General features: G+C 36.6%; 1 protein-coding gene across 2 annotated transcripts in view; it reads right to left on the bottom strand.

The window, feature by feature from the left end:
- camkmt (calmodulin-lysine N-methyltransferase) overlaps positions 1-13,282 on the bottom strand; it is a 375,134-nt gene that overhangs the window by 17,944 nt on the left and 343,908 nt on the right. The window lies entirely within an intron of this gene.

Raw genomic sequence — 13,282 nt, 5'->3', positions numbered from 1 at the left:
GTATTTCTTTTTCCTTTCTGCCTATTTTTCTGGAACATTAAGTGTGTTGGCCTGGTCATTAGAAGAAGGTATCAGCACAGTGGTGAATAGTGGTTTATGTGGAATAGATTCTAATGTCGAATCAGTTTTGGGTAGAAACAATGAATAGCAAATAGAAAAATCAATGTGGGAGCTCATAGACCCCTTAAAAGCTACCTTATGGTAGGAAGAAGTTTGATTGGGAAATAATGGAGGCACATAGAAGGGCATTACAATTGTCATGTGTAATTTTTAATCTGCACATTGATTAAATCAGATGGGCAAGGGTACCATAGAAATAAAATCTGTAAAAGTGTATCAAGGATTGTTAAAGCACATTATTGCAGAACCTATTTGAAAATAGACTATTTTAAACCTAGCAACATGTTGGATCTCAAACCAGTGTTCCCAGCTTAAATATGGGCAATTCCATGAGTATGAAGAAAGTTGTTTAAACAGACTGGGAAAATAGACTAAGGGGAAAGTTACTGGATGAGCAATGGCAGAAATCTAGGCAGCTTTCCTCATCTGTTCTGGGCAACATGTATTCCTCAACCAAAATTTAAAACTGGTTATTTGATCATCTATTTCATTATTGTTTTGTAGTGCTGCAGTGAGCAATCTTACTGCCATGATTCCTACATATAACAGTGCACTTCAAAAGCTTTAAAACACTTTGGTGCTTCCTGAGGTTCTGATGGAGCTATACAAAGGCAAGTACTTCCTTATAATACTTAACTGGAACTGCAACTTACCTGTTGGTCACAGCAGGTAATGCATTGATATTTGACTTTCATGTGAACACTAACTGCATGACTATACCAGTGAATGAAGAGAATTAACTCAAAGTGGTAGAAAATCTAAGCAAAAAAATAGCATAACAGTGACAGTTTTTGTCTTTACCAAATGTAAGATAATTTCTACACCTATATTAGTAAGACAAACTTATGCATTATAAATATAAACTTATAAAGCTTAAACTCATAATGGACACTGTCAAGTAACACAAAATGGAGTTGAAGTCAGGGAACCTTTCTTCTTCTTGTGAAAGTGTGGAATAGTAAGAATACTGAGCTAATTTTTTAATGTTTGGGCACTTTTTAGCTGAGTCACTCAAATGCTAATGATTCTTCCTGTGAAAATGGTTACATTTTTTTCACCACTTAGAAACACCGGGCTCACAATAATATTGTAGCTGCTTACTTGGTCCATACCATCCTTTTATTAATCTTTTATTTAACCAACTAAAAGACTTTCTGATTCCCTTTGTCAGCTGCTAGTCTATTTTCATATTCTTTCCTTACTCCTCTTATTTATCTTACTTGCCCTTGGAATTTCCATACTCAGCCTGGATCTCACTCATTATCATTTGGATTATGCATCTTTTACTGCTTTACCTTTTCCTTTTATTTCTTTTGTCATCAAGGGAGCCAGTTGCCCTACATTTTGTTTTTGTGGAAGATGAACTATACTGTATGTGACCCTTTCTTTTAAAGTCAATTGTCTCTGATCTAATTTACCTGGGCTAGGCCTGTTCTCAACCTGCTGGAATTGACTTCTCCAATTATGTATTTTAATGTGGATTATTCTTTTCCATAGCTAGCCTTAATTGAATCTTATTATACAATGATCACTGTTCCTTAAACATTCGACTGCTGACACTTCTTCCACTTGACATACCTCATTCCTTGTTGAGTCACAATGTACTCATCAAGAAAGTTTTCCGGAACATGCTCTAGAAATTCTTTCCATTTTCTTCCCTTTATAGTATTATTCCTGTGTATATATGGATAGTTTAAGTCTCTATCATTACATTATTCTGGTTCTTACAACTCTAACTTTCCTACAACGTAGTCCTGTATCCACTTTCCACCAGTGGGGAGCCTTCAGAACATATATAGTACTGTAATAGTAACTCTATTGTTTCTTTTGAGGTAGGTGAGTGATTGGATTTCTTCAATTTAGAATATTTTAGAATATGACTAATTGGAAGCAGGTGTCAAGGTTCTTAAATTTGAAACATGTCATGAAAATTATGCATAGAATTGAGAACTACATCAATGTTCAAAAATCAGACTGAAGAGCTAAGCCATGAAAAACTCCCTCAATCTCTGTGCTCCAGAGACAGTGATTATTCTGTTTCTTGATTAACCCAATACAACCAAGATGAACAAGAAATTGTTCTACATATAGTAGAGAGTCTATTAAAGTGTCAGTTTACTATGATTATTTTTCCTTTCCTACGAATGTTTTTCCTTTCAGACAAATGTTATTCTTTTCATACAAAGTACTCTTATGTAGTCTATTGAGACAAATAGTACAATAAGATCTACATTAGCAATATCATTCAGTTCTATGGAGTCTTTTTTTCTTGATAATAACAAGGTAGAATTGGACAGCTGTAGGAATTAGCTGAAGGTGCAGTTAAAGTAGATTTTAAGCACATTTTCAAATTGCAGCAATATGCAACAAGGTGGGGCAGAGAGGGAGAGGTTTCCAGAGAGTGTGGTGTGATTACTGATTGCAGAGTTAGTGAAATGAGGAGAAATATACAGCATATCAGAGTTGGAAAGTGGTGGGTAAGAACAACCACACAGGGCTGGAAATAGTGGCAGATGTAAAGTGGAGTGAAGATCCAAAAAGGTAGAAGATTAATAGGCACAAAGAGGTAAATGGGTATAATCTAATTGCCATTACAAAAATATGGATCAAGGGTGACCAAGAATGGGAACTGAATATTCATGAATCTTTGGCATTTAGGATGGATAAGCTGAAAGGTGAAGGAGATTAATCTGAAAATAGGGGATGGTATCACTAAATTAGGAAGGGAGGATTTCAGATTGCAAGAACAAAATGTAGACTCTGTTTGGGTGGAATTAAAAATCAGTTAGGAGCAGCAGACATTGGCAGTTGTTCATAGGCCATCAAGCAGTAGTGGTAGTGTGGGACATGGTATACCATGGGAGATTAGGGAAGCATGTAATAAAATGGGTAATAAAATGATCATGAGTGATTTAACCCTGCATATAGGCTGAGCTAATCTAATGAGCAGTAATGATGATGAGGAGTTTCTATCGTTTATTAAAGAGTGCATTCTAGAGCAATATGTTGAAGAGCCGATGCAAGAATAAACTAGGTTAGATTTGGAATTATGCAAAAAAAGTTAATTAATAAATCTTGTTAGCGATTTTTGAGAAGATTTGTAGTTCAGATTGATGATAGGATACAAGTTCACTCGTTGGAAGATTTGTTTTCTGATATTTCGTCACCATACTAGGTAACATCATCAGTGAGAATCTCGGGGTGAAATGCTGGTGGTATATCCCTCTACTCTATTCATAGCCTTAAAAAAAAGACCTATAAATAGAGAGGTGGGGCATACTACCAGTGCTTCACTGGAGACTGTCACTGATGATGTTACCTAATATGGTGATGAAATGTCTGAAAACAAACCTTCCAGCTCAGCGACCTAACTAACCTAAAAGTTCTTTTATAATAAGATTATTAGTATGATTAATCATATTATAATGGAATTTTATATTATGTTTGAAAGTAAGGCAAATAAATCTGAAGTCAGGATGTTAAATTTCAACAAAATAAATTAAGAAGGCTGAGTGGAAAATTGACTGAGGTGGATTTGGACAGTATCTTAAGATACAACAGTAAAGGAAATTGATAGTCTTTAAAGAACTATTTCAAAGTTTACAGCATTTGTACATTCCTTCAAAGAAAAAAACCCAACAAGTCAGTCAAACTGTTGCTAACAAAAGGCAATTAATGTTTGTATAAGATTAAAAGAAAAAACCTGAAAGTTGACAGAAATAGTGGCAAATCTGAGCATTGGGAGCATTTTAGAATATAAAGAGGCCAAAAATATTGATAAAGGGAGATTACAATATAACTGTAAACTATCAAAAATCATAAATGGACTGTAAAAGCTTCTACAGGAATTTAAAAAGGCAACCTATGGCTGAGGCAAAAGTGACCATTATGGGCAGAGTCAGAAGAATTTCTAATGGAAAATAGAAAAATGATAGGGAAGCTAAATGAGTACTTGGTATATGTTTTCACTGAGGAAGATCAAGAAATCTCCCATAATTAGCAATCCAACAGACGTAGAGAAGGAGGAACTGAAGGAAATGAGTGTTTGTAAGAGAAATCAACGGGTCTGAAGGTTTACAAATCTTTCCGGCCTAATATGCTATATCCCAGAGTGTTGAAAGAGGTAGCTATGGAGGCAGTGGATGGATTAATGACCATCTTCCCAAACTCTATTGATTCTGAAATAGTTCCTGCAGATTGGAAGATAGCAAATAGCACCCAACTATTTAGAAGTAGAAGGGCTGGAGAATAGAAAACACGGAACTATACATTTGTTGCCTAATATCAGTTGTCAGGAAAATGCTGGAATCTGTTATATAGGTTGTGATAAATGGATATTTGGATAATAAACTGATTGAGCATGGTCAATGTGGATGTGTAATGTTTGATGAACCAATCAGAGGTCTTTTGCCCACTTGAGGGTGGCATGGTGGCTCAATGGTTAGTATTGCTACCTCACAGTGCCAGGGATTAGAGTTTGATTTGATTCTTGGGCGGCTGTCTTGTTGAGTTTGCACATTCTCCCCATGTCTGTGTGGGTTTCCTCTGGATGTTCCGGTTTCCTCCCACAGTCCAAAGATATGCAGGTTAGGTGAATTGGCCATGCTAAATTGCCCATAGTATTGGTTATTAGTCAGGGGTAAATATAGGGTAGGGGAATGAGTTAATCTTCGGAGGGTCAGTATGGACTTGTTGGGACGAAGGGCCTGTTTCCACACTGTAGGGACTTTAATTTTAATTCTAATTCTTTGAAGACAGAGAATTAAATAGGGAGTTGGTGGCCACCTTGTACATGAATTTTCAGAAGGATTTTGGCAAAGTCCCCTACTGGAAGCTGGTAGCAAGATTAAAGCACATGGGGTAAAAGGTAATATACTGCCACAGATTAAGAATAGACTAACTGATAGTAAACAGAGTAGGAATAACATGGATCATTCTTGCATTGCGTAGGGTATCACAATGATCAGTACTTTGGCTCCAGTTATGATTTGGAGATGCTGATGTTGGACTGGGGTGTACAAAGTTAAAAATCACATAACGCCAGGTTATAGTCCAATAGGTTTAATTGGAAACACACTAGTTTTTGGAGCGCTGCTCCTTTGTCTGACAATCACCTAATGAAGGAGCGTCGCTCCGAAAGCTAGTGTGCTTCCAATTAAACTTGTTGGACTATAACTTGGTGTTGTGTGATTTTTAACTTTGGCTCCAGTTGTTCAGCATACATCAATGATTTGGACCGAAAGCAATATTTTAAGTTCGTTGATGACACAAAGCTAGATGGGAATGTGTGTTCTGAGTAAAATGCGGACAGGCTTTAAGAAAATTTGGAGTGCGTTGGTGAGTAGGCAAGATCATGGCGGATCTAATATAATGTGGAAAAATGTGAGACTACCCACTTTGGTAGAAGGAACAAATGTGAAGCACATCTTCAACATGAAGATGTACAAAAGGACTCGGTGTCCTTGTCGGTATTTCACTGAAAGCTAACATGCCGTGCAGCAAGCAATTAGGAAGGCTAGTGGTCAGTTAGTCTTTTTTGCAAGAGGATTTGAGTACAGGAGTAGCAAAGTAGTGCTTCAACTGTACAGATTTTCATTAAATCTCACCTGACGTAGTGTGCACAGTTCTGGTCCCCTTCGGAAAGATATTACTGCCATAGAAAGAGTGCACTTTACCATGTTACCACACTTATTGCTGGATGGTGGAAATGTTCTTTGAATAGAGACTGGAGGAACTGGGCCTGTATTCTCTGGAGAATTGAAGCAAGTGAGGTGATTGAACTGAAACCTACATTGAAATCACATTTTGAATATCTCCTGCAGTTTTGATATCCTATTTTAAGGAGGATAGAAATGCATTGGTGATGGTTCAGAGGAGGTTTACTACTTGATACTTGGAATAAATGGGCTGTCTTATGAAGATAGATTGAACAGTTAGGCTTGTTTCCACTAAGGGCTAGAAGAGTGGGGGTGACCTGACAAATTGTAATATTATGAATAGTCTTGATATGGTAGACATGGAAAGGATGATTCCTCTTGTATATCAGTTCAGATACAGGGGCATTGTTTTAAAATAGGGAATTATTACTTCAGGACAGAGATATGGATTTTTCCTTCTGAGTTTGTAATTCTCTTCCTCAGAAAGCAATAGCGATTGGGTCATTAAATATTTTTAATGCAGAGGTGGATAGATTCTTGTTAGACAAGGAATCAAAATTTACTGGAGGTAAATAGGATTGTGGAATTTGAAACACAAATAGATTGGTCGTGATCTTACTAGTGGCAGAGCAGGTGTGAGGGGTCAAATGGCTACTTCTGCTCCTGTTTCACATTTGTATGTAAATTACACTAAGGAATAGACAGGGTGGATGCAGGTATGATGTTTCTCCTGGTTTGATTGTTTAGAACCAAGGGAAACCATTTCAACGTAAGAGGGGAACTACCTTCAATCTCTTTTTCTACTACTCTAATCAATATATGATCAATAGGTGTCATTATTATTATACTGTTATTATGCTATGCCAACCGGCTAATGGTAGAGTTTGGCTCAATGGTAGCACTCCATCTATGAATTAGATGTTTGTTCTGATTTTAGGTTCAAGTCCCACTTAAGGATTTTAACACATAATCTAGAATGACAATGTATCATAATTGCCACAGATATCATGATTCAGATAAGACACTAAACTCAAGTCTGTAAAGTTTTTAACAGGTGAATGAATGAAGAAGTGTGATTTCTGAACATGTGCCTTGGCTAACTTTTATGCCTTAACTAATATTATTTAAGTAAGCATTGTGGGTATCTATATTCTGTGGGACCTTGCAATGCACAAATTAGCTTTTGTTTGCTTAAATAACAACATTCATTAATATGACTGGGAATAAAAATAAAAAAAGTAATAATTCATGATAAAACTCTGGGATTAAGAGTCTAGTGACCATTGCCAATTGTCTGAAAAGACATCAGGTTCACTGTCCTTTAGAAATGGAAATCTGCCATTCTTACCCAGTTTGGCCTACATACGACTTCAAACCCACAGCAATGTAGTTGTCTCTCATCTGGACAATTAGAGATGGGCAATAAATACTGGTCTGGCCAGCAACATCCATGTCCCATGAATGAAAAGAAAGATTATCCTTTCATGTACTTCAGTGGATGTGAAACCACTTGCAAAGTCATGAAAGGTGCTACATAAGTACTAATTCTTTCTTCCTCCTCAAACTTTGAAGGAGAAATAGAAAGGAACATTTAAAATCAGCCATTCGATATGCTCTTTCTGCCTACTACAACCTCATTGTTCTAAAATTAAAACTCTACCATTAGCCAGGTTGGCATAGCACAATAACAGTATAAAAGGGTCAGATTGTAATGGTAAAAAGAAATTTCATCAATAGGAAATTATCAAGCAGATGATATACTTCTGAAGTCAGGACTAAGTCACAGTGTTGGAGCAGCTTTGTTATATTATTTTTAATATAACAATATCGCATTTGGCCAAAGACAGCTTAACATCAAGCGATCAAAAATTGAGAAGGGCCTCTCTTCCAAGTCTTTAAATAGAATATACTAACTGTATATTCTATCGCACAATATCTGTTGGATTTGGACCATGATCACAGAACAAGGGGACTGGAGTATAAAATTCACAAAACTAGAGACTAGAATTATAAATGCCATAAAGTAATATCTATCAGAAATAAACTTTCAAATGTAAGCAGTTATGTCAATTACCAGGTGAAAATTAAATTTGGAAAACTAAACTCAAATCTTTATGGCAGGTAATATGTTATGAACAGACAGTGATGGCCAAAAAGATCTCATCACCGATTTAAAAGCTGGTTTGCCTTCTACCGAGATCATAACATGGAATTCAACGAATCAGATTTGCAATTACAGATTGTGAAGCTGGATTAAAATTTCGTAGATTTATTCATTGAAAGATTATACAGTAATTTGGTTTCCTTTATTGGTAGCATTCTCAACTCCAAGGAGTAGGAAAAACAAGCTAGTACCGCAAACAGCTCCCAAGCACCTTCTAGGTCTGAAGCATTAGCATCAGGAGCAGAGTCCCGACAGTAAGTTGTCTGTCAGTTCACTCTAATGCATGTGGTATGTTAAAGGAAAGATGAATGAATAAAAATAAAATAGGTTCAAAATTGGCATAAATAACACACAAATATACTTTTTTCTTCTGCATCAGGGCTCAAAATGTTGTGATTGTAGTCTTTCATATTGTAATACCACTAAGGAGATGATATACTATTAAATATTTGAATACATTTCAAGTCACACAAAAATTGGTTTTAAGTAAATTTGATAGCCCTACTCCTACTCTGTTGTCAGTTTTGTGAATTCATCTATTAAGGCTACTTGTATAACTTCAGCTGAACGTGACAGCAATTCCTGAGTAGTAAAAAAAAATGTCCTTTAGTGCAAAAGAAATTACAATATTATATGCACAGTTCTCTATCACAGTAGACAAGAAAATGTAGAAACAGCTAAAAACATGCTGATTTTGTGCCTAGTCATAGATCAAAGTCCCTCTTTGATTTCATTTAATCCAAAGGTCTAGAATTGAATTTACCGACAGTTACCCATCTGACAGAACATATTACAGAAATAGGTAACATTGAGCAAGAAGGCATAGCAGATAATATTGTACCAAATTAAGTGCTCTTGACCTAAATCTTGTAGTGTCTGATACAGATACCAAAACAGCTTATCAAAACTTCACAAAAGTTGTCACATTTAGCAAGATCTGGAAACAGCATCTGGGTAATCTTATCATGAGGATCATTGTGACTGCCCTTTTCAAACACCGCTTTCACTCCTAAAATGAATATAAGTCCTGCAGGCACCTTGCCCATTGTTTCCTCTAGTAAGTGCTCAGTGGGTTACTTAATACTTGATTATTTCCTCCCATAGCACATCATTATCAAAGCTAACCAATCATTTCAGCACTGGTCAGGAAGTAAATCTGATAACTTTTTAGCTTGTCAAGTTCAGATCACATCCCATCAAATACATTTATGGGGTAACCTGCTGGCACAAAGGAAGGTGGTTATGGTTGTGAGAGATCAATTATCTTAACTGCTTTATCAATGACCTTCCCTTCATCATAAGGCCCAAAATGGGGATGTTTGCTAATCACTGTTCAACGTTCTGATGTGCATGCATGTGATATGGGAACATGGCTGTATGTGATATGAGGACATGGCTGTATGTGATATGTGTCCATACTGTGCAACTTTATGATATAAGAAATGTCCAGCTAAATGGGCTGAGTAACTATATAAACTATGCAAAATTGTCACTCCATGAACCAAGATGGGGCTCAGCAGGGGCTGACTAAAAAAACTCATGTGCATGTAAAATTAACTTAGATTTACTTAAATGGACTGCAACGAGGTTACACTTTAATCTCCAGCATACATGGGTATACCACCTGCAATTTCCAAGTAACTTACCATCTCCGTTTGGAACTACATTGCTATCTATTCAGGGTCACTGGGCCAAGTGCCTGGAACTCCCATCCTAACACCATTGTGACTCTATTTATGTAAAATGGACTAAGGCTTCTCACCACCATCTTAAGGACAACTAAAGATGGGCAATAAATGCTGGCCCTTTCAGTGACACCTTGATCCTGAGACTGAATACAAAATAAGGTGTTAGTACAAGAAGGAAAATTGAATCTAATGGTTTTGAGATAAGGAAATGGGTATCAGCTTGAATATTATTCAATGGCACTGTGCATATGTAATCTTAAATGAAGATAGAAGCACTTGAATAACCTCCTTACATCTAAGATTAACATCCACTTGATGAAGTAGTCAACAGTTTCAGCAGAGGAAAGGAAGGCAAGCAAATTGCAAAAAGCAAAGAAAATTTGCAGGGCATTAGTTCATGAGAATTGGAAATGATCAATATGCGTATTAATCTTTCTCTGTACAGTAAATGTAACTGGTCACTGATCATATTGAAAATATATTCAAGAAATGTCAGCATGCACAAATTTGTAACATACTTTGTTATAAGTGCACAACAATTTCAAGGTCTGATATTCTACTGAGCCTCAAGAAGCTATTTACTAAGTTTCCTTCATCACAAAAAGACTCAGTGCCCTTAGGGTATATTTACTTCTCGCAATTAGAATCTCTGGCTACAGAGAATATGTTGGTTTAATATAGAACTCCAAATTGATAGTGAAAGAATTTGTTGCATAACATGATGGACATTACATCTGTGAAATAGCATATTATCTGACACAGGGGAGTACAACAGGAGATTTAACAATCATTAAGCAATCATTTAAAATTTTCCATGTTCATCATATTTCAAACATTATAATAAATAGTTCTTCAACTATTGGGAGTGTGCCTTCTGACATTATTTGGGCATGCAGGAAACAACATTGCACCTGACAACTCCTAGTTCTTTTCTGCATGCTGCCTCTCAGTGAGAAAGCTTGAAAACAGAGTGTCAACTTCCAAATGTACACTGATAAAACCTAGCTTCATCTCACCCCCACCTCTATTGATCCAATCACTATCTGACATCCAGTACTGGATAAGCAGAAATTTTCTGACTAAAAACTGGGAATACTGAACCCATTATCTTTGACCCAGTTACTGGGTTAAAGCTAATAACTCCAATCTTCTTCATGATAACTCTCTGAAGCCAATTTATACTGTTCACAATCAGGTGTTGTATTTGGTCCCAAGTTGAGCTTTCAACCAAATGTCCGCTGCCTCACCAAGGCCTTCCATTTCAACCCATGTAACACTGTCTCACCCTGTCCTACCTCAGCTCTTCAGTGCTGAAATCCATAGCTCTTCTTCTGTTATCTCTAGGCTCAACTATTCCAGTGCTCACTTGGATGCCAGCTGTAAATTGCAGCTCAACAATATATTGCTGCCTATAACCTAATTCATGCCAAGAGCCATTCATCCATATCTCTGATGCTTGCTGGACCACTGGCTCCCAATTAAACAGCACCTTGATTTTAAAATTCTCATTCTTATTTTCGGATCACTCCATTGATATAGCCCTCCATAACCCTAACCTCCAGCCCTCTAATCCTCTAGAATATCTGTGCTTCTCTGCTTCTGGCCTCTTGCACTAATGGCAGCCATGCCTTGAATTACACACTAAAATAAAACAAAGCACTGCAGATGCTGGAGATCTGAAATATAAACCGTCACCATACTCAAAATGTTAACTCTGCTTTCTTCCCACAGATGGTGCCAGATCTGCTGAGTTTCACCAGCAATTTCAGGTTTTGTTTCATACCTTGAATTAGCATGGGTCTCAGCTCTGGAATTTCTCACCCAAACCTCTCCATATTTGTTCATTATTTAAAGCACTCCTTCAAAACCTCTCTTTGACCAAGATTTGGTCATCTGCCCTTATACTCCTTAATGTTGAATTTTGTTTAATTATGCTTCTGTGAAGAGCACTGGGATGTTTTATTGCTTTAGAGTATGATATTGGTTGTGTAATTTAGATATATTTTAATATTATTTATTTCAGATTTTGGACTTTTAAATTTTGAACGAGTGGTATATAGGTTTTCGGAGTCTCTGAAGAGATTTAATGATTAACGTAAATATTGGGTTACTCTTCAGAGGGTTGGTGTGGACTTGTTGGGCTGAAAGGAATCTAATCTAATTTAATTTCTATAGCAATGGTAATTTCTTTAAGAAAAACTTGACAGTGAAAGCCTCCAAGAACTAATGGACTTTGTTTATATTGGGAGAGATTGCAAGCAAGCAAACAAACAAAATACACAGTGTAGATCAATAGGCTATCGATAGGAAGATTCTAAGCTTGCATTCTTTAAGCTGAGGGAAAATCACCCAAAACGTGAGGAAAAGCCTTCCATTTTTATTTTCAGTTCGTGCCAGTTCTACAAGATTCCTAGCTGAAGTTGGCTGTGTTAAGCAGTTGTTCCTAAGAAAGGCAGAAGATACCTTAAATTTGTGAAATTAGATTTTGAGTAAGGAGTTTAGGTACTGATCCCAGAATGAATAAAACCAACTTCTGTTTTAACACAAAAGACAGTTTGTTGAGGGTCACTGAAAAATTGAAATGAACAAACAAACAAAGGATAATGGGGCAACACACAGTGACTCACATCGAAACAGTAAATTAAAGAATGAAAAGACTAAAAACACATTTTGGTAAGAAGAGGAGAAAAATATTTTAAAAATCAATTCCGAATGCCCCACACCACCTCAGGAAGTAACTCCTGAGATATGTAAATATCTAAACTGAAAACAAAATAAAATATTGGAGATACTGTTGATCTGAAATAAAACTAAGGAGAGAGAAAGCAAAGCTAATGTTTTTAGTATAATATGATTCTTGTTCAGAACTCAGAGTCCAGGTGGACTCCATGTTAAAAATGTGTTGCTGGTTAAAGCACAGCAGGTCAGGCAGCATCCAAGGATTAGGAAATTCGACGTTTCGGGCATAAGCCCTTCATCAGGAATCAAGGGCTTATGATGAAGGGCTAATGCCCGAAACGTCAAATTTCCTGTTCCTTGGATGCTGCCTGACCTGCTGTGCTTTAACCAGCAATATATTTTCAGCTGTGATCTCCTGCATCTGCAGACCTCATTTTTTACCCGGACTCCATGTTAACACTGGATTCAATTTCAAACTCTGTTTCTCTCCACAGATGCTGTGAGACAGCTGCATTCCTCCAGTACTTTGTACAAAATAGAATGCAGTCTGGAGTGTTGTGAGCAAGTAGACAGCAATACCATGAGACTGGACCAAAAAGAAGATATCTTTAACGAGTACTGTTGAAGGAATGGAGAGGTTGAGAAGAATGAGCATAAAATGTTTGGTGGCTACAGTCATGCAGTTTTAATGTTGTTGATGGTGTGAGAACCTAACTGGATATCTTGAGAAAGGATTAAATATAGATGCAAATAGATTTTAAAATTTACAATTGGAAGACTGAAGAAACATTGATTCAAAGGAATCAAGTCATATACAAGGTGAAGAATCATGTTATTATCTTATTGGGAAATGTGCAATAGATTTCTATAAAAATTAATACTTCAACATTTACATCTGGTTCATTCAGATTGCAGCAAACTGTGTACTTTTGTCAATTCCCTGCATTCTCATCGTAAAAAACTGGGACAATTCT

Source organism: Hemiscyllium ocellatum, chromosome 10 (genome assembly GCF_020745735.1).
Source record: "Hemiscyllium ocellatum isolate sHemOce1 chromosome 10, sHemOce1.pat.X.cur, whole genome shotgun sequence".
NCBI lineage: Eukaryota > Metazoa > Chordata > Chondrichthyes > Orectolobiformes > Hemiscylliidae > Hemiscyllium > Hemiscyllium ocellatum.
The sequence above is the reverse complement of the archived record's forward strand: the minus strand, read 5'-3'. Positions and strand labels throughout refer to the sequence as shown.